This window comes from Phoca vitulina, unplaced genomic scaffold, assembly GCF_004348235.1.
Source record: "Phoca vitulina isolate PV1807 unplaced genomic scaffold, GSC_HSeal_1.0 scaffold13, whole genome shotgun sequence".
Taxonomy (NCBI): domain Eukaryota; kingdom Metazoa; phylum Chordata; class Mammalia; order Carnivora; family Phocidae; genus Phoca; species Phoca vitulina.
Window position 1 is genome coordinate 27,593,648 of NW_022589716.1, and position 22,497 is coordinate 27,616,144.

At 40.4% G+C, this 22,497-nt stretch overlaps 1 protein-coding gene across 2 annotated transcripts in view; it reads right to left on the bottom strand.

Moving 5' to 3' along the window:
• The window catches only part of EIF4E3 (eukaryotic translation initiation factor 4E family member 3), a 251,077-nt gene that overhangs the window by 217,594 nt on the left and 10,986 nt on the right, over nucleotides 1-22,497 (bottom strand). For both annotated transcript variants that reach the window (XM_032411765.1, XM_032411764.1), the window contains one exon: nucleotides 2,870-3,017. The gene's annotated coding sequence lies outside the window, so the exon portion shown is untranslated. Of the gene's footprint in view, nucleotides 1-2,869; nucleotides 3,018-22,497 lie in introns of those variants that run through there.

Sequence of the window (22,497 nt, forward strand, 5' to 3'; positions counted from 1 at the left end):
TGGCACGGGGCACGGACCCGGCGGGCGGGGGACCGACGGCCGGCCGGCCTGGGGGAGGGCAGAGCTGCAGCCGGGCACGGATTAGCGGTCTCTGGGGGTCGGGGAACGGAGGACCGGTCAGAGAGAGGGCTGGTTCTGCAGCCAGACGGGACGGAGGCCGGTGAGATGGACGGGCGGGTTCCGGAAAGACGGAGGGATGGACGGACGGACCAGTGGATGGAGTTTCAGACGCACATGGTGGGAGCGGAGGACGGGTGCATGGAAATACCAGCAGTCTGAAGGATGGGTGGGAAAACTGGCAGATGGTTGGAGGAGGATCGAGGGACGGAAGGGCAGATGGAAGCGCAGTTGGATGTGACAGAGAGATGGCAAGGGGAACCGCTGGCCAAATGGATGAAGAGACTGGAATGTCCAAGAGTGCCCGAAGGGAGGGCCAGACAGACCCAAGCCAGGAACCACTGACTTGGGCATGCGTTTGTGATAGGTCAGTGTTGCATTCCTCACGGTGAGCACATTTCCTAACTCAGCTAATTTTAAGGGAACACAGCTCCCATTCCACCCTTTCCAGAGCCACCATATGCCTATAGTAAGGGACCAAGTCTGGCCCAAAGTATGGCCAAGTTCAGAGGAAGGTTCACGAAGTCAGCCTAAGTCTCCAGACTTGCCCCAAAGCACCTGCAAAGAAGGAAACCAGGCACTCTTGAACACAGAACCCTCTGCTTTCTGAACTTCTGAAGGCACAGGGAACCCCTGTGGCCATAAGATTCCTGGGTCCAAAGTAAGAGGAATCCTCCTGGCACAACTCCTTGGGGGCTATGAACGCATGTCGTAAGTGGCATGGGCATGAATACCCTCTCGAAGCTCCAATTTTGGTTAGTCCCTCCCTGGCCTTTAACAGCTGTGGATGTAGAGTTCCATCTTCTCACAGATTTTCTACCTGGCCTAGCATATGTTCTGCTCTTAGCTTGAGCATTCACTGGGATGGACTAGAACAGGAGCTGTAAGACCAGATAGGTTCAGGGATTGTAAATGCCTATTATCAATCCCAAGATAGGTGCCTTCCCTAAAAGGTATTCAAGTTCAGATAAAATGACAAGCTAAATGAGACCAATGCTTTGTGATCCCTGCTTCAAACATAATCTGTATACAACCTATGAGGCTGAAAGCAGTGACATATTTATAAAATCCTTCTGGCTCTGAGATCCTGGGGCTCCTTTTGGTTAGATGCAGGGTTTTTTGTTTAATTTCTCCTTTTATTTTTTCAAGAAAAGGCATATATGGTATTGCTTAGGCTGTTCTGAGTGTATTAATTCATTTAATCCTCACAACAATCCAATGAGGCAGGTACTATTTTATGGATTTATCCATTTTATGGATGAGGAATGCAGAAGTTAAATTAATCCCAAGGTCACACAGCGAATAAGTGATAGAACCAGGATTTGAACACACGTATTCAGACTCCAGAGTCTAGGTTTTTAACTGCCAGGCTCTACTGCCTCTCTACCTGGAGAATGAACAGGTCTACATACTAAAAATAAGGCAGTGAATAGTAAGTCTCCCTCCCTCCCAAGGCTATCAATCTTCCTGCCCAGAGGAAACGACTGTTAACAGTTTCCTTCCGGAAAAAATGCAAGTAGGCACATAAAAGCATATATCTAGATACAGAAATTGTATCCCTATCAATATCTTTTATAAGAGAAACAGAAGCATTTTATACCATTGCTGCACTTCCTTATCTACTTAACATTATATATTTGAAGATTTTTTTCCATATCAAAACATATACCTCTACTTCAAGGGCCGCAAAATAATCCATTGTAAAGAAATAACATAATTTAATTCACTAGCCCTCAAGACTTCCATGGTTTAGTCATTCTCTTTTATAAATAATGCTACCATAAGCATTTTTATATTCAGTGTCTTTCTTCAGCTGCACAAGTTTACTTCAGAATAAGTTTGGAGAAGTAGAATTTTGGTCTGCATTAAAAAATTTGACCCATATTGCTAAATTACTGTGCAAAGCGGTTAAATGAATTTATATATAACTGATTTAGAAATAAGGGTTGATTCTGAAGTTATGTTTATTAAATGATATTTATCTTCATAAAATTCTAAGATAGGAAGGGACTTTTTGCTTTCTAATTAGATTAGAACTCGTCAAACTGTCTAGTCTAGCTTCTTCCTCTGTCCTTCAACAATACTGTCAACAACACAGGGTTATTTAAAAAAGTTTTATGTGCAGTTTCTAAAAGAGAGTAAGCACCACATGATAAATTACTTTCAGAATTTAGAACAAGGAACAGTCTGGCAATTTTTCTTTATTGAATAACAATTATGTACCTCCCTCTCTTTTTGCTTTGGCTTCCAGGATGCTCAGAATTACATCTGATGCTTAATTAGAACACTGATGATAACCAATGAAGCAGCATCACTATTTTTATATTAACCTACTCCTATTTTTATTTTAATGACCTAATTGCACATAGGCATCTTATACTGTGAAGCCCTCAGATCTATTTTGGAAGGAGATGATGTACAAAAGGACAAAAGTTAAATGACCTTAAGATTAATAAAACAGCCCAGGCAACATGGCTACGATGAGAGGCAAGCAGAGAATAATGGGCCTAATTTTCATCCCCTTCCTGTTTGAAATGTGTAAGAGACTTAACTATTGTTACTGCTCTTCAGACTCATCCTTAGAAGATAAAAAAAAAAAAAAAATTGGGAAAATTCTCCTTCTCTTCTCCACTTTGCAACTGGACAGCAAGAATTAGAAATACAGGATAAAAAGGAAATGTGGAGATTATCTAAGCAAACCCCCCATTTTACCAATGAGGAAACTGAGGCCCAGACAGGTGAGGTGACTTACCTGAGGCCACAGTTCTGGGAAATGACAGAGGCAGGACTAGAACGTGAGTAGCTTGAGATCCAGGCCAACGTGCTCTCCCACTGTGTAACGTGCACCTCAGACGACTTGGGGTAGCAGGAGGGAGGAAGAGAAGGTGACCCCACAGCCCCTAGCAAGGAAAACAACAAAAAGGACTTGAGGCATTCATAAATAATTAAGCAATTAGCTGCAGCAGCTACTCCCCTCCCCTCTAGGATCCAGTCGCCAAGGCAACTTGGGCAGGGTGCCTGCTGGTCGCCTAGTAACAATGTGCTCTGCTCCCTTGACATGCTCCCTAGGCATCAAAGGATTTGCGAGCTGGGAAGAGCCTTAGACGGGGGTCCCTATTCCAACACCTTCATTTTCCATATGGGGAAATGGAGGCTCAGAGAAGCCGAGTAACCTGCCCAAGGTCACACAGCTACTCAGAGGCACAGCTAGGCTCCATTTCCAGTTGATTTCCATTGCACTAGGGCTGCCTTGGGGGACGCTAAAGATGGAGGAGAGGAGATCTTTCCACAGTTCCTAGAAGAATGAGAAAGTAAGAGCGAGCCAGCCCGCAAGCAAGAGACAGAGACCTTGAGCTCTCATATGCAATTAGCAGGAGCTGGTAATCCCATCAGCCCAACTTCCATCATCACCATGGCAACATGGGTGAGGCGGGTACTGGTTGCCTAGGAACGAGTGGTCCTCTCTCTTCACTCTCATCCAGCTCCCTGGGAGTCACAGGAATAGTAGAATATTGGAGCTGGAAGGGAAGGCAGGGATCCTAACTCTGTCTCCTCCTTTGACTAATGAGGAAGCTGAGGTGTGGGGGCACTGTGCGAGGTCACACAGCCACATGGCTAGTTAGTGACAGGGACTCATTGTTAGCCGGCCAGCCTTTCTTGAATTCCCTCCATTTGCTGCCTCTGTCATAGCACTGTGGGATGGAAAACTTCACTCAGTAAAGTCAAAGCACAGGAGGGGAATGGCTGGCAGTCCCCTGGCGGCACTTCTACCACCTGTCTAAATGGCAGCACACGAGGCTCGCACACAAAGCAGACGAGAGGTACCATGCGTGGTAGCTAAATGCAGTGTCTCTCAAGTCAGCAAACCTGAGTAAAAACCCAGCAGCTCTCCCCAGACCCGGTAAGCTTCTTGTCCCTCTATGGCTCAGTCTTTACATCTGAGAAATGGGCATCTTGACATTCCCTGCCTCTTAAGTCATCATTAGGAGTAAATGAGAAAACATGCATGTCAAGTGCCTGGTGTATAGGAAAGGTGCACTAAATGTTAGGTCCTCATTTATTCTACATTCAATAAATATTTACTGTGTATCTGCTATACAAGTGCCATTGTTCTAGGCTCTTGAAATTCATTAGTGAGCAATACAGACAAAAGAAATCCCTGGCTCAGTGAGCTTATTTTCCAGTGGAATGAATATATATATATGTGTGTGTATATATATATATATATACATATATATATATATGAATGAATATATATATAAACACAAACACTTAAATATATATGTATATACATATATATGCATTACATATATATTTAAATGTTTGCTGAATGGGCGGAGGAACTCATTGCCAATATGCTATGTTTATGTTACCAGGCTCCTTCTCTAAGACTGAGAAGTTTCCTGTTTACAGGGTGTGATGCTATAAATATGCAGGCCTGTCTTGTATGTGGGAACTCCCGGTTTCCTTTCTTTTAAAAACTCAGAATAAAAAGGAAAGCAGTGGCCGCTAGATGGCAGACCTCAGTCTCTCTAGATTCAGGGGACAGTGAGGCCCAGGCCCTGCAGAAGCTTCCAGCAAAGGCAGGTGTGGCAGTGGTCAGTCCCAGGAGGGGCCCGGAGGAGGGGGGGAGGTTTGAAACACCTCTGGGGCACTGAGGGTGTCGGGGGAGGCTATAAGAGTTATTGCTTTAGTGAGACCGAACCCTGCTTTAACCAAGATCCTGCCAGGAGTAAGCTGTGTGACCTTGGTAAGTTATTAACCTTGCTGAATGCCAGATTCCTCACTCGGAACATGGAGATAACAAGAGCTCCCTCCATAGGCTGCTTTGAGGGATGTATGAGAAAACATGTTTATACACCTTGCAAGCCACACACAGGAAAAGTTATTTGTCTAGAATCTAAAAGACCCCTGAGGGTCTAGTTCAGAGCTGCAAGTGCAAGGGAAAGGGGTAAGCGAAACAGCATTTGTTGAGTATTTGTAATGAGGAGCCTGAAGTCCTCCCAACCACTGAGCCTGGAAAATGTGACATCAAGGTTCAGTGGACCCACCCTCCACATCTAATCCACCTATCAGCCACAGAGTCCTGGTTTTGCTCCTCCTGCAGCCCCTGCATTGGTCTTCCTCCTTTATTCCCACCAATAACACCGACTCCCAGTCCTCACCTCCTGAGTTCCGGCCAATCGCGACATGCTTCTGACCAGGCTCCCTGCTTCCAGCCCTTGCCCCTCCAACCCGGTGCCAGACAGTAGTCTCAGCAGTTGTCTCCCAGCACCAATTCAATCATGCCTAACATGCTTCGCCAGCTTCCTATTGCTCTCACCATCTCTTTCTGGTTGCAAACAGGGCTCAGTATCTTCTGCACGCTTCCTGCCTTTCCAACCACATGGCTGCACTCTCCCCGGTTCCTTACAGCTTCTCTGCAGCCTTGAGGCATCTACACAAGCTGTTTCCTCTGCTGAACCGCCCATCTCTCCTCTGCATGACTAGCTTCTTCTCCCACTCAGGCCTCCTGGGCAAGAGCTTCCCAACCATCCGGCTCCAGAGCAGGTCCTCATCCCCACTGATGATTTCCCTAACGCGCGTCATAGCTGCACGAATCTACTGTCCATCTCCCACCCTAGAATATCCGGTCCAAGAGGACCAGGACCCTTGGTTTCCCTGGTACCCAGCCTAGGTCTGGCCACATGGATGGCATGCCCCCAAGATTTGTGAAGGAAAAGAACTGGGTATACAACAGCTGTTGATTGAAAGGAACAGTCAGTGAATTTGTTTCCCAATTTCTAGTCTTTCTCCTCTGCTAGTTTATCCTTTTGGAGGATGGTATATTACTCTTCCTAAAAAGCACCTTTTCCCTGCTACTTTGCTCAACTTATATGGCTGCCTCTCTCCCACAAGCTGAAGTCTGAAATCTCCAGTCTAGCATTTGCAATCTTCCCACTCAACCCACCCTTCCAAATACATCTGGGGATGGCTTTCCTCCTCCTCCAGCAACAGCCCACCCCCTATCTGCCAAAGGAAAGTCTCTATACTCTGAACTCCGTTTACTCCAGTGGATTTTTTGTAACAGCCTTCCAACTTCCCCCTTTCCTCTATAAGAGAGCATTCCTCTCCTTTGTTCTCTGGACTTGCCAATGGTTTGGCCATAGCTTGCTTGTCCTGGGTTCCAATTCTCTGCTATTTCTGAATAAATAACTGGAGGTTTTATTTCTAAGGTTAACATAACCCACTCCTACTGCTGGCATTCAAATTGTTACCAAGGGTTGTCCCCATTACGTGCAACCGTGCAATCAATATACTCTGCAAATCACTGGCTCCCTATCATAGACTAGTTATTAATGCTCCCCTGGCCTATCAATCAACCAAAGATGTGAGGATGCTCAGGTCAGAGAATGGACCTGAAAAGGAAGGCCAGCAGGCTTCAACTTGGTCTTTGGAAATTTTTTAAAGGGAGGAAGAGATGGTCAGTAGAAGGGCAATGTGATCAGGGGAAATCCCCCGAATGTGTGTTTGAGCCCACACTTAACAGCTGTGTGATCTGAGACAAATCAATCAACCTCTCTTTTTCCTCAACTGAAAAATGAGTGTACTATTAATACTGGGTTCGCAGTGCTGCCTGGAGATGAGGCCCCGCATGAGCCATAAAATGCCACACAATTACTGGTTCTTGTTTCCTTATTACAATTCCTGGCAGAGATAACACTAGGCTACTTGAATACAGGTGTTCTCCTTTGCACTCTTCGGAGCTTTAGAGAAGAGTGTATAGAACCATCCATCCCTGTTTGTGTGAGACTGCCCTGATTTCAGCAACATACATCCTAGAAAACCCCTCCTCAGTCCTGGGCAATCTGGAATGGTTGATCATGCCAGGAGCATGTCCACAGAGCACTTGGTGGCCTGCATCCATCCACGAGGCCTCCAATCCCCCACTGCAAGGTAACCGTTGCTTGCATGGTGGGATAAGTCAGCAGCAAGCTGGTTACTTCTTCATAGCTAAGAAATTCTTCAGGGATAAGATTTGATTTTGAGCTTTCACTTATGGCTCAGAAATCACTTAGGGGAACATTGTGCAAGCCTGTACTCTTGAGAAAGGGCACTGTGCCTTCCAAAGCTTTATTTTTAAGCTTAAATAATCACATCATATTATGGCATAAGAAATCATCATACAGAAAATATCAACTTACTGAGCAAAATATTAGGAGGTGATGAGTCACGTTACAAAATGACCACGTATACCTTATTTCTGGTATTAGTTTAAGCTCCTTGTGTGTGTGTAGCGGGGCATGAGAGGTCACCTTTGTGTTCCTCACAGAGTATTTTAAGATTGCTCATGTAGTGAATATTCAATAAATATCTGGATAATGAATCCCTCTATGATTAAAACATTCATTAAAGTGAATATTAAAATATTTTATAAGTCATTTACTTCCTAGGAGCTGAGTCCTCTAAAATTTGAGAAGCTATTATCAGTTGATGGGCAATTAGAAAAGGAAAATAAAGCAAGTTTGGAATAAAGCCACATTATTTGTTTTCCAAAAAATAAAATTATAATTGCATAAAATTTTCAGAACTGCAACTACTGAGCAAAGTGCTACATTAGGAATCATGAAGATGCTTGCAAACAGAATTTTAGGCCAAAGAAATCTCTGTGGCTACTTAATCTCTTTCCTTTTACCAAGTGCTAGAATTGCATACTCCCAATACAGAAAGATATTGTCATTTTTTTCCTTCTTTCCTGTTGGCTTTCATTTTTTACATATTATGCACATAATATTAAGTTGCATGTTATGGTATATCTTTAAAAGTTCCTTAGTATTGGGGCACCAGGCTGGTTCAGTTGGAAGAGCATGAGACTCTTGATCTCAGGATCATGGGTTTGAGCACCACGTTGGGTGTAGAGATTGCTTAAATAAATATAAAAATAAAGAAATAGGGGCACCTGGGTGGCTCAGTCACTTAAGCGTCTGCCTTTGTCTCAGGTCATGATCCCAGGGTCCTAGAATCAAGCCCCACATGGGGCTTCCCATTCAGTGGGCTCCCTGCTCAGCGGGGAGTCTGCTTCTCCCTCTGCCCCTCCCTCCACCACTCAGGGTCCCTCTGGCTCGCTCTGTTCTCTCTCTCTCAAATACAATAAAAATTTTTTAAAATGTGGCTTCTAATGGGGGTTATGATAAACTGGTACCCGACACACCACTGTGCACACGTGTTTTGGGTTACAAATATTTATCATCATTGAGCACGATCTTGGAGATAGCTAAGAATCACTTTTGCCCTTTCAAAACCTTCCAGGTCCCTCAGAACTAAACTCTGAATTATCCTACTTGGAGTTAACGCTCTATCATTCCTAAAATGCCCAAGGGTCATACTTTCTTGCCTCATGGACTAAAATATTTCATATAACATTAAAACATCATATTGTCCATAAAATACACTACTATCTTTCTCATGTTTTGCACAAGCATAGTTAATGATGCAAATAATTTCCTATCTTTCATTCTGAGGGAAAATCATTAATAAAACCATACTCCTTGCAAGAAGCGAAATTCAGCACTAAGAGGGCACAGACCACCCATAAAGGCAAGACATAAGTTCGCAGTGAGGAAACAAGCCTAATGATTATAGTGTCCAGATGGAAATGAGTAACTGAATCATTCTCTGTCAAATCAAATAGCATCTTAATAAGTTGTTGCATCATCCTGTTGATTTAATTTAACTGGAAGATATCAGAAAATGAGTACAACCTGCAACAGTATCATTTCCTGGGCTCATTAGCATTTGGCCTGGGAACCCTCTCCTTTTGTTCTGAAGGTGGAGTTACCCCCCAAATGATCTTTGGGTTTCTTTCCTTCAAAAGCAGCCCACATTAAAAAGAGAAATACCCCCAAACTGGAATTAAATTATTGGAATTAAAAAACTGGAATCCCAGTGTTTGGCCAAATCTTTTATCAAAGAAAGAATTCAAACACTCCTTTTCCCAGGCAAGCTGGTAAGTACAAGTTGTCATGGAAACAGGATGTATTCAAATTATACGAGAAATGACGTTCTTCATCTAACTAGAAGAAGAACTTCATCGCCTCTAAATGGGGAGAAATTGTTGTAGCTGAAATCCATTATATTTCTTTCAAATCTGCATTAAAAACAATCATTTCCTTTATTTTATATAGGAATACACAGACTCAAAACCTCACTCTCATGAAAGGGAGAATTAAAATTACTTGCAAAGGAACTGGTGCGTAAATAAAAAGACATAAAATGAAAATGAATCCCATGATATAAATCTACTGACGCATAGTGAAGGGGTGGGAGAATGGAAATATAATACATCCTTCACCGGCAATGGGACATATTTTTCCTCAGTAGCATTAGTGACTATTTTTTATAGGATGATCTAGGCCAGAATAGTTTTCTAGAAGTTAGAGTGGTTTGCTACTAGGTGTATCGTCACTGCTGCTGATTAGAGCAGAGGCCCTTGTTAATCTACACATGCCTATGGAAGACACAGAAGAAAGGCAATGCTGTGCTGAACAGGTATTTCCCACTACTTAATAAGGCAATTATTAAGAAACACATGGCATAAGCTAATTTTGCAGGGAGGGATTTACAGCATGGAAGCCCCATGAGGCCACAGTTGTACCTAAGAGGCAGCCTGAAATTCTTTTGGGATCAAGGTAGTCCTGGGGAAACCTTTTAATTTTTTTCAGGTGAAGATAATTTCTCTACTTCCCTCAAAAAAGAGAAAACAGATTTTTTATTTTTGCAGCCAAGAATGCTGAGGTGTCAAGAAAACCCTTATAGCACTGAAGACAATAATAATTCAAATTAAAATGCCAACAGCTCCAAAATAAACAAAGAACTCTTAAAATTCAACAAGAAGAAAATGAACGGACTAATTTTAAAATGGGCAATGATCTGAACAGACAGCTCACCAAAGAAAATATACAGATGGCAAATAAGCATATGAAAAGATGCTTCACATCATCTGTCATTAGGAAGCTGAAAATTAAAACAATGAGATTCCATATACACCTATTAGAGTGACCAAAATCCAAAACACTGACAACAGCAAATGCTGATGAGGATGTGGAGCAATAGAAACTCTAATCACACGGGTGGGAATGCAAAATGGTATAGCCACTTCGGAGGACAATTTGGCAGTTTCCTATAAAACTAAACATACGCTTACCATACAATCCAGCAATACAGCTACCTGGTATTTACTCAAAGTAGTTGAAAACGTATTCATACAAAAGTATGCACCCAGACATTTATGGCAGCTTTATTCACAATTGCCAAAATATGGAAGCAACCAAGATGTCCTTCAGTAGGTAAGTGGGTAAATGGAAATGGTATGTCCGTTAATTGGAATTGTATTCAGTGATAAAAAAGAAATGGATTACCAAGCCATGAAAAGACACGAGGAAGCTTAAATGAATATTACTAAGTGAAAGAAGTTGATCTGAAAAGGCCCTATACCGTATCAGTCAAAATATATGATACTCTGGAAACGGCAAACCTATGGAGAGAGTAAAAGGATGAGGGGTTGCCAAGGGTTAGGGGAAGGGAGAATGAACAGACAAAGCAAAGGGGATTTTTTAGGGCAGTGAAACTGTTTTGTAAGATACTATCATGGTGGACACATGTCATCATACATCTGTTGAAACCCACAGAAGGTAAAGACCCAAGAGTGAACCCTAATGTAAACTATGGATTTTGGGTGATAATGATGTTTCAATGTAGATTCATTGATTATAACAAATGTACAAATCTAGTGAGGGGTTTTGATAGTGGGGGAAGTTGTGCATGTGCACGTTTAAGGGAAATCTCTATACTTTCTGCTTGATTTTGCTGTGAACCTAAAGTGCTTTAAAAATAAAGGCTATTAAAAAAAATACCAACAATGACAATAGGTAACATTTCATGAGTGTTTAACTATGTTCCACATTTACTTACCTATTCCACATATCAGTCCTGTAAGTAGGTATGATTATCATCCCCATTTTATACATTGGAGGCTCTAAAGGGTTGAATAACATTCCCATAATTACACAGCAAGAAGTATGGAGTTCAAACCAAAGTCAGCCTGGTTCCAAGTCTGTGCTCCTACATTTGCAAACTTACCTCTAGAGGATAAGTTTCACCTCCCTGCAGTTATCCCTCTAACATATGAAAAACGAGATGGGCATTTGACTTAGGGAAGTTTTCAAATTATGCCCCCAAATGTTTAAAACTAGAACACTGTAGAAAAGGGCCTGTATATCTGGTGTACAAAGCATATGTACACCTATTAAAAAACAATATGGAAGCTGGTAAGCAGTGGAGTTGAACTACAAATTAACAGCAGTTAAGCATTTGCCATAAGGTTGATTGAGTCATCTGCTTTGGGAGAGGGGCTATTTAAGAGATGTAAACCCACAGATCTAAGAGAATCTCCGCGAACTCCAGACACAATATCATAAAGAAAATTACACCGAGGCAGAGCGTAATCAAATTGCTCAATACCAGGAAAAAAAAAAAAAAAGGACCCATTATGAACAGAAAAACAAAAATATTCGAGGAGATTTTCCATAGGAAATAATAAAAGCAAGAAGATAGGGGAGCAATCTCCTTAAAGTACTGAAAGAAAAAAATGTAACCTAGAATTCTAGAGGCAGTGAAATATCTCTTCCAAAACAATGGAAAAGAATTCTGCCTCCAGAAAGATGGAGTCAACATGCTTTTCCCAATTCCTTGTACTTGGTACAGTGAAAAATCCTGAACGCTACCTATAAACTAAACAGAAGAGGACTGTAAAAGGTGGCAAGAAGGTGGCATACCGGCTAGGCACCCAAGCAACAACATTGTGCTCTGTGCCGTGGGTTTTCTTTGCACCTCACATACCCCAGACTTGGAGCTGGACAAGCTGGCATCCTCGAAATGCCAATGAGCAGAGGCAGAAAAAGCCCAAGAAAAATTGGCTTGCTCTCTAGCCAAAGGATAAGAAAAGCAGCAGCCTACCAAGAAAGAAAACTTTTAGACGAGAATTGCTGTACACCAGCTAAACACCACAGAACAACTATGACCCCACCTCCTACCCAAGTCATCAAGGCCAACACGGGAGTGTAGGCAGCTACCGTCATTGGGGGGGGGGCGGTACATTAAACAAAGAAACAATGACAAGAACAACAACAAAAAAAACCCCTCATGATCCAATAATATGCTATCTATAAAAAAACTCACTTCAAACATACAATATGGGTAGGATGAAAGGAAAAGGATAGAAAAAGATATATCATGTAAACATTAATCTAAAAAAAGTTAAGAGTGGTTATATTAATATCCGTTATAATTAATATCCGGTTATATTAATATCCGACTTCAAAGCAAAGTTTACTAGAGACAAAGATATTATGTAATGATGAACAAATCAACTCAAGAAGACATAATGACCCCAAATATGTGTGCACCAAACAACAGACCCTCAAAATATAACAAAGCAAACCCTGAGAGAGGGGAAAGGAGATGGGCAGTTACAGTTCAGAACTTAAACAACCCACTTTCAGCAACTGATAGAAATACTAGGCAGAAAATCAGCAAGAAAGAAAGGTTCCGGAAGAAATGAATAACGAAGTTTAGCCAACAGTACATAACTGACATATATTGCACTTTAGAGGAATACACATTTATTTTTTAAACGCTCCTGGAACATTCATCAATGTAGATTACATCCTGGATATAATACAAACCTCAACAAATTTAAAAGAAACCACTAGGGGGGCGGAGCAAGATGGCGGAGGAGTAGGAGACCTGGATTTCGTCTCCTCTCAGGAATTCAGCTGGATAGGGATCAAACCATTCTGAACACCTACAAACTCAACAGGAGATCGAAGAAAAGAATAGCAACAACTCTCTGAACAGAAAAGCGACCACTTTCTGGAAGGTAGGACGTGCGGAGAAGTGAATCCGAGGCGTTATTCGGGAGGATAGACGGCGGGGGAGGGGCCTCCGTCGGCCGATTCTGGCAAGTGATAGAGCCGCGGAGCACAAAATCGGAACTTTTAGAAGTCTGCTCCGCTGAGGGACGTCACTCTGGTGGCGAAGTGGGGGGTGGAACCCTCGCGGGACAGTGTGGTCTCAGGACCCTCGGGGTCACAGAAAGACCAGGGGTGCCTGAGTGTGGCAGAGCTCCCAGGTATCGGAGCAGGGAAGCCGGCTGCAGAGACGGAGACAGGCGCGGGCTCTCAGCTCGGGGTTGCCATAAACCGTGATCCGCGGCACAGTCGGGCCACTGCTCCTCCAGCAGGGACCCAACAAGCAGCAGATCCGGGGAGACTCACCTTCTTCCCCCGGGAGGAGAGGTGCGGGAGCGCACCGCAGGGGTCTGCTGGGTTTGGAGACTCCACCCGGGGTCGGGTGCCAGATAGAAAGGCGCGGTCACAGGCCGGGTGAGCGCGGAGTGTGGCCAGAGACCAGGGAGACGGGAGTGACTGACTGCTTTTCTCTGGGGGCTCGCTGAGGAGCGGGACCCCGAGTTCTCGGCTCCTCCGGGGCGGAGACTGGGAGGCCGCCATTTTCACTCTTCACCTCCAAAGCTGTACGGAAAGCTTGCAGGGAACAAAAGCTACGGAGAGCAAACCCGAGCAGATTACTTAGCCCGGACCGGCAAGGGCGGGGCAATTCCGCCTCCGGCAAAGACATTTGGGAACCACGGCAACAGGCCCCTCCCCCAGAAGATCAGCGAGAACAGCCAGCCAAGACTAGGTTTACCGATCAAAGAGAACGGCAGAACTCCAGCGCTAGGGGAATACTGCACATAGAATTCATGGCTTTTTTTACCATGATTCTTTAGTCTTTCAAAGTAAATTATTTTTTTTAACTGTCTTTTTTTCTTTTTTCTTTTTTTGTTTTTGAATTTTTCTTTTTCCCTTGTTCAACCAACATCTTATCAACCCCTTTTTTAAAAAAAAAAACATTTTTATTTTTCATTTTTAAAGTCATATTCTATCCCTTCATAGTAGTTACCCATATTTTTGGCATATATATATAAGTTGTTCTCTCTTTAAAATCTTGAGATAGTTTCTTCTAACAGATCAAAATATACTCTAAATCTCTAGTGTATGGTTTTTTTCTACTCCCCTGCCTGATCACATTCTCTCCCTTTTTTCTTTCTTTCTTTTTTCTTTTTTTAATCCTCTTCTTTCTTTTTTCAAACAACTTACCAAATCCTTTTATAAAATTTTTTATAATTTCCATCTTTACAGTCATATTCCATCCCTTCATCATATCAACCCTTATTTTTGTACATATATAAGTTTTTCTTTCTTTAAAATTTTGGGAGGGACTTTCTTTTAACAGACCAAAATACACCCAAAATCTAGTGTGTGGCACTGATCTATAAACCAGCCTGATCATATTTGATCACATTCTGTTTTTGTTTTGTTTTGTTTTGTTTTGTTCTGCTTTTGTTTGTTTTTATCTTTATCTTTTTCTTTTTCTTTTTTCTTTTTTTCTTTCTTTTTCTTTTTTCTCTCTTTCCCTTTCTTTTCCCACTGCTTCAGGTCTTTTCTGATTTGTTTAGAGTATATTTTCTGGGGACGTTGTTACCCTGCTAGCATTTTGTTCTCTCATTAATCTATTCTCCTCTGCACAAAATGACAAGACAGAAAAAAATCACCTCAACAAAAAGAACAAGAGGTAGTACTGATTGCCAGGGACCTACTCAATACGGACATTAGTACGATGTCAGATCTAGAGTTCAGAATCATCACTTTAAAGATACTAGCTGGGCTTGAAAAAAGCATGGAAGTTATTAGAGAAACCCTTTCTGGAGAAGTAAAAGAACTAAAATCTAACCAAGTAGAAATCAAAAAGGCTATTAATAAGGTGCAATCAAATATGGGGGCGCTAACTGCTAGGATAAATGAGGCAGAAGAAAGAATCAGTGAGATAGAAGACCAAATGATGGAAAATAAAGAAGCTGAGAAAAAGAGAGATAAACAACTACTGGATCACGAGGGCAGAATTCGAGAGATAAACGATACCATAAGACGAAACAACATTAGAATAATTGGGATCCCAGAAGAAGAAGAAAGAGAGAGAGGGGCAGAAGGTATAATGGAGCAAATTATAGCAGAGAACTTCCCTAATTTGGGGAAGGAAACAGGCATCAAAATCCAGGAAGCACAGAGAACCCCTCTCAAAATTAATAAAAATAGGTCAACACCCCGACATCTAATAGTAAAACTTACGAGTCTCAGAGACAAAGAGAAAATCCTGAAAGCAGCTCGGGAGAAGAGATATGTAACCTACAATGGTAGAAACATTTGATTGGCAACAGACTTATCCACAGAGACCTGGCAGGCCAGAAAGGACTGGCAGGACATATTCAGAGCACTAAATGAGAAAAATATGCAGCCAAGAATACTATATCCAGCTAGGCTGTCATTGAAAATTGAAGGAGAGATAAAAAGCTTCCAGGACAAACAAAAACTAAAGGAATTTGCAAACACGAAACCAGCCCTACAAGAAATATTGAAAGGGGTCCTCTAACCAAAGAGAGAGCCTAAAAGCAACATAGACCAGAAAGGAACACAAACAATATACAGTAACAGTCACCTTACAGGCAATACAATGGCACTAAATTCCTATCTTTCAATAGTCACCCTGAATGTAAATGGGCTAAATGCCCCAATCAAAAGACACAGGCTATCAGATTGGATTAAGAAACAAGACCCATCCATCTGCTGTCTGCAAGAGACTCATTTTAGACCCAAAGACACCCCCAGATTGAAAGTGAGGGGGTGGAAAACAATTTACCATGCTAATGGACACCAAAAGAAAGCTGGGGTGGCAATCCTTATATCAGACAAATTAGATTTTAAACCAAAGACTATAATAAGAGATGAGGAAGGACACTATATCATACTTAAAAGGTCTATCCAACAAGAAGATCTAACAATTGTAAATATCTATGCCCCTAACATGGGAGCAGCCAATTATATAAGGCAATTAATAACAAAAGCAAAGAAACACATTGACAACAATACAATAATAGTGGGGGACTTTAACACCCCCCTCACTGAAATGGACAGATCGTCTAAGCAAAAGATCAACAAGGAAATAAAGACTTTAAATGACACACTGGACCAAATGGACTTCACAGACATATTCAGAACATTCCATCCCAAAGCAACGGAATACACATTCTTCTCTAGTGCCCATGGAACATTCTCCAGAATAGATCACATCCTACGTCATAAATCAGGTCTCAACCAGTACCAGAAGATTGGGATCATCCCCTGCCTATTTTCAGACCACAATGCTTTGAAACTAGAACTAAATCACAAGAGGAAAGTTGGAAAGAACTCAAATACATGGAGGCTAAAGAGCATCCTACTGAAGAATGAATGGGTCAACCAGGAAATTAAAGAAGAATTAAAAAAATTCATGGAAACCAATGAAAATGGAAACACAACTGTTCAAAATCTTTGGGATACAGCAAAGGCAGTCCTAAGAGGAAAGTATATAGCAATACAAGCCTTTCTCAAGAAACAAGAAAGGTCTCAAGTACACAACCTAACCCTACACATAAAGGAGCTGGAGAAAGAACAGCAAATAAAGCCTAAACCCAGCAGGAGAAGAGAAATCATAAAGATCAGAGCAGAAATCATGAAATAGAAACCAAAAGAACAGTAGAACAGATCAATTAAACTAGGAGCTGGTTCTTTGAAAGAATTAACAAGATTCATAAACCCCTGGCCAGACTTATCAAAAAGAAAAGAGAAATGACCCAAATCAACAAAATCATGAATGAAAGAGGAGAAATCACAACCAACACCAAAGAAATACAAACAATTATAAGAACATATTATGAGCAACTCTATGCCAGCAAATTAGATAACCTGGAAGTAATGGATGCATTCCTAGAGATGTATCAACTACCAAAACTGAACCAGGAAGAAATAGAAAACCTGAACAGACCTATAACCACTAAGGAAATAGAAGCAGTCATCAAAAATCTCCCAAAACCCAAAAGCCCAGGGCCAGATGGCTTCCCAGGGGAATTCTACCAAACATTTCAAGAAGAATTAATACCTATCCTTCTGAAACTGTTCCAAAAAATAGAAATGGAAGGAAAACTTCCAAACTCATTTTATGAGGCCAGCATTATCTTGATCCCAAAACCAGACAAAGACCCCATCAAAAAGGAGAATTACAGACCAATATCCCTGATGAACATGGATGCAAAAATTCTCACCAAAATACTAGCCAATAGGATCCAACAGTACATTAAAAGGATTATTCACCACGACCAAGCTTTGTGTCTTTGAGGAAGACACAAAGAAATGGAAAAACATTCCATGCTCATGGATTGGAAGAACAAATATTGTGAAGATGTCAATGCTACCTAGAGCAATCTACACATTCAATGCAATCCCTATCAAAATACCATCAACTTTTTCACAGAAATGGAACAAATAATCCTAAAATCTGTATGAAACCAGAAGAGACCCCGAATAGCCAGAGGAATGTTGAAAAAGAAAAGCAAAGCTGGCGGCATCACAATTCCGGACTTCCAGCTCTACTACAAAGCTGTCATCATCAAGACAGTATGGTACTGGCACAAAAACAGACACATAGATCAATGGAACAGAATAGAGAGCCCAGAAATGGACCCTCAACTATATGGTCAACTAATCTTCGACAAAGCAGGAAAGAATGTCCAATGGCAAAAAGACAGTCTCTTCAACAAATGGTGTTGGGAAAATTGGACAGCCACATGCAGAAGAATGAAACTGGACCATTTCCTTACACCACACACAAAAATAGACTCCAAATGGTTGAAAGACCTCAATGTGAGACAGGAGTCCATCAAAATCCTAAAGGAGAACACAGGCAGCAACCTCTTCGACCTCAGCCGCAGCAACTTCTTCCTAGAAACATCGCCAAAGGCAAGGGAAGCAAGGGCAAAAATGAACTATTGGGACCTCATCAAGATAAAAAGCTTTTGCAAAGCAAAGGAAACAGTCAACAAAACCAAAAGACAACTGACAGAATGGGAGAAGATATTTGCAAATGACATATCAGATAAAGGGCTAGTATCCAAAATCTATAAAGAACTCATCAAACTCAACACCAAAAGAACAAAGAATCCAATCAAGAAATGGGCAGAAGACATGAACAGACATTTTTCCAAAGAAGACATCCAAACGGCCAACAGACACATGAAAAAGTGTTCAATATCGCTCGGCATCAGGGAAATCCAAATCAAAACCTCAATGAGATACCACCTCACACAAGTCAGAATGGCTAAAATTAACAAGTCAGGAAATGACAGATGTTGGTGGGGATGCGGAGAAAGGGGAACCCTCCTACACTGTTGGTGGGAATGCAAGCTGGTGCAGCCACTCTGGAAAACAGTATGGAGGTTCCTCAAAAAGTTGAAAATAGAGCTACCATATGATCCAGCAATTGCACTACTGGGTATTTACCCCAAAGATACAAAAGTAGGGACCCGAAAGGCTACGTGCACCCCGATGTTTATAGCAGCAATGTCCACAATAGCCAAACTGTGGAAAGAGCCAAGATGTCCATCAACAGATGAATGGATAAAGAAGATGTGGTATATATATACAATGGAATATTATGCAGCCATCAAAAGGAATGAGATCTTGCCATTTGCAACGACGTGGATGGAACTGGAGGGTATTATGCTGAGCGAAATAAGTCAAACAGAGAAAGACATGTATCATATGACCTCACTGATATGAGGAATTCTTAATCTCAGGAAACAAACTGAGGGTTGCTGGAGTGGGGGGTGGGGTGGGAGGGATGGGGTGACTGGGTGATGGACACTGGGGAGGGTATGTGTTCTGGTAAGCACTGTGAATTGTGCAAGACTGTTGAATCTCAGATCTGTACCTCTGAAACAAATAATGCAATATATGTTAAGAAAGAAAAAAAGAAGAAGAAGAATGTAGCAGGAGGGGAAGAATGAAGGGGGGGAAATCGGAGGGGGAGAAGAACCATGAGAGACGATGGACTCTGAAAAACAAACTGAGGGTTCTAGAGGGGAGGGGGGTGGGAGGATGGGTTAGCCTGGTGATGGGGATTGAGGAGGGCACGTTCTGCATGGAGCACTGGGTGTTATGCACAAACAATGAATCATGGAACACTATATCTAAAACTAATGATGTAATGTATGGGGATTAACATAACAATAAAAAAATTAAAAAAAAAAAATAAAAGAAACCACTAATAGAAAGACAACAGGAAAATTTCCAAACACATGAAAACTAACAGTATACATATAAATAATCCGTTGGCTAAAGAGAAATCTCAAAGAAAATTTAAATATACATACAACTGAATGAAAATGAAAATACAACATATTAAAATATGTCAGATGCAGCTAAAACACCATGACAGGAAATTTTACAGTGTGAAATGCTTACTTTACAAAAGAAGAAAAGTCTGACATCAGTAACATAAATTCCTACATTAATAAACTAAAAGGAGAACGGCAAAGTAAACTAAATCAAGAAGGAGGAAGGGGAAAAAATAGCAAAAATCAAAAAAATTTAAGATGTTTACACACATCCAAAAGCTGAAAGTATCCATCACCAGTAGACCCATGCTACAAAGAAGGTCACATGAAGTTCTTCAAGAAAAAGAAAAATGATACCAGAAGGGAATTTATATCTACAGAAAGGAGTAAAGAGTACTGGAAATGGTAATCACATGGGTAAATATATGAAAATTTTCCTTACATTTAAAATCTCTTTAAAAGACAATGGACTGTCAAAACAAAAATAATGAGAAGATAGTATGAGGTTTAAAATACAAATAAAAGAAAAATATGTGACACTAGCACAAAGTTTGGGAGAAATGAAAGTACACTATTTGTAAGTTTGTACACTAGATGTGAAGAGGCACAGTATCACCTGAAGATAGATTGTGGTGAGTCAACGATTATACTATAAACCCTAAATAAAGCACTGAAATAACAGAGCAAAAGATTATAGCTAATAATCCAAAAAAAGAGACAAAAAAGGCATCATAAGAAACATCTAATTAATCCAAAAGTAGGTATAAAAACAGGGAAAAGGGAACAAAGAGCAAGTAAGACAAGTAAAAAACAAAAAGCAAGATGATAGATTTTAATCTTATCACATTAATATTCACACTAAATGTAAATAGTCTAAATATCCTAATTAAAAGTTAGGGATTGTCAGATCAAGACCTACCAATAATACTCCCTACCAGAAATACACTTTAAATATAAAGACAGAAATAGGTGAAAAGTAAAAGGATTAGAATGTTTTCCTTTCTGCAGGTAGTATACGAACTTTCAATTTAACAAATATTTACTGAGCACCTACTATGAACCAAGAATATACAAGAAAAACTGTTAAGAGAACAAAAGAATTGTAAGAATTCATTCAAAACCACACACCTGAGGACATGCGAAAACACAGGTGCACATCTTAAATCCCAGATTTAGACTGTAAGCAAAACTGTAAGTTACCTTGATCCTTAGCTTGATTTTATGAACATATCCTACCATAAAATAATTTTTAAAAATAAAAAAATAAGAGTAGAAAAGATATACTGTGCTACTTCTAATCAAAAGAAAACTGGAGATGCTATATTAATATCACCCTAGGAGAATTTTAAACCAAAGAATATTATGGGGAATGAAGAAGATCAATTAATTATATAAAAGAGTCAATTCACCAAGACGACATAACAATTCTAAACATCTTCACTCCTGACAACATAGCTCTAAAATACATTAAAAAAAACTGTTACAGCACAAGAAGAAATATATGAATCCACACTTATAGTCCAAAATTTTAACACTACTCTTTCAATAACTGATAGAATGTGTAGATAGAAAATCAGTAGGAATATAAAATATTTTAACTTTATTGAATATAAAAATATTCAAATTAACCCCACTGTCATTTATAGAATATTCTACCCAACAACCACATAATATATATTCTTTACAGGGGCACATGGAATGTTTAGCAAGATAAACCATACTCTGGGCCATAAAACAACTCTCAATAAATTTAAAAGAAATCAAGTCATACAAGTATGTTCTCTGAAACAATGGAATTAAGCAAAAAATTAATAACATCAATATCTCTGGGAATCCCCAAAATATTTATAAACTAAATAAAACAATTTTATATAATCCATGGTTTAAAAAAGTCATCAAGAAAGAAATTAGCAAGTATTTTGAAAAAAGGGGGTGTCTGGGTAGCTCAGTCGGTTAAGTGTCTGCCTTCAGCTCAGGTCATGATCTCAGTGGGGAGCCTGCTTCTCCCTCTGCCCCTCCCCCTGCTCATGCTTTCTCTCAAATAAATAAATAAAATCTTAAAAAGGAAAGAAAGAAAGTATTTGGAAATAAATGAATATGAAAACACATAGATCAAATTTGTGCAATGCTGCTAAAACAGTAAATTTATAATACAAATTTAGGGAAAAATTTATGATACAAATGCTTGAATAATGGTTTCAAATCAATGAACTTGATCATTGAATCATGTTAAGAAACTAAAAATGAAGAGCAAATTGGATTCAAGTTAAAAAGGAAATAATAAAAACCAGAGTAGAACCCAATAAGTAGAAAACACAGAAAATCAATGAAATAAAAATATAGTTCTTTGAGATTAAAAAAATTGATAAACCCTTAGACTGTTCAAGAAAAAAAAAAACTGAGAGAAAAAAATTAGCAAAATCAGGAAATAGATGATATCAACACAGAGTCTATAGATATCAAGGGAATTCTAAGGATAACGAGGGAAGATTAACTTTATGACAATGAATTGATAAACACTGATGAGCGGGACAAATAACTTGAAAGACACAAACTACCAAAGTTTACTGAAGAAACAGATAACTCAAATTGCCATACATCTATACAAGAAATGGAATATAAAGTTAAAAAACACCCCACAAAGAAAACTTGCTTCAATGGTCTCACTGGTGAATTCTACCAAACATTTAAGGAAAAAATAATACCAAGCACAAAAACTCTTCAAAAAAAATTGTAGGGGCACCTGGGTGCGCAGTCAGCTGAGGGGCTCACTCTTGATTTCAGCTCAGGTCATGATCTCAGGGTCATGAGATTGAGTCCCACATCAGGCTCTGCACTCAGCACAGAGTCTGTTTAGGACTCTCTTTCCCTCTCCCTCTGCCCCTCCTCCCTAAAATAAATAAATCTTTAAAAACAGTTTAAAGGAGGGACATTTCCCAACTCATTCTATTAAGGCAGCCTCACCCTCAAAACAAACAAACAAAAACAAACAGACAAAACCAGGACCAGAAAAGTATCAATAAAAAAAAGTAAAGAATCAATAACCTTCGTGAATACAGATGTAAAAATTCCAAACA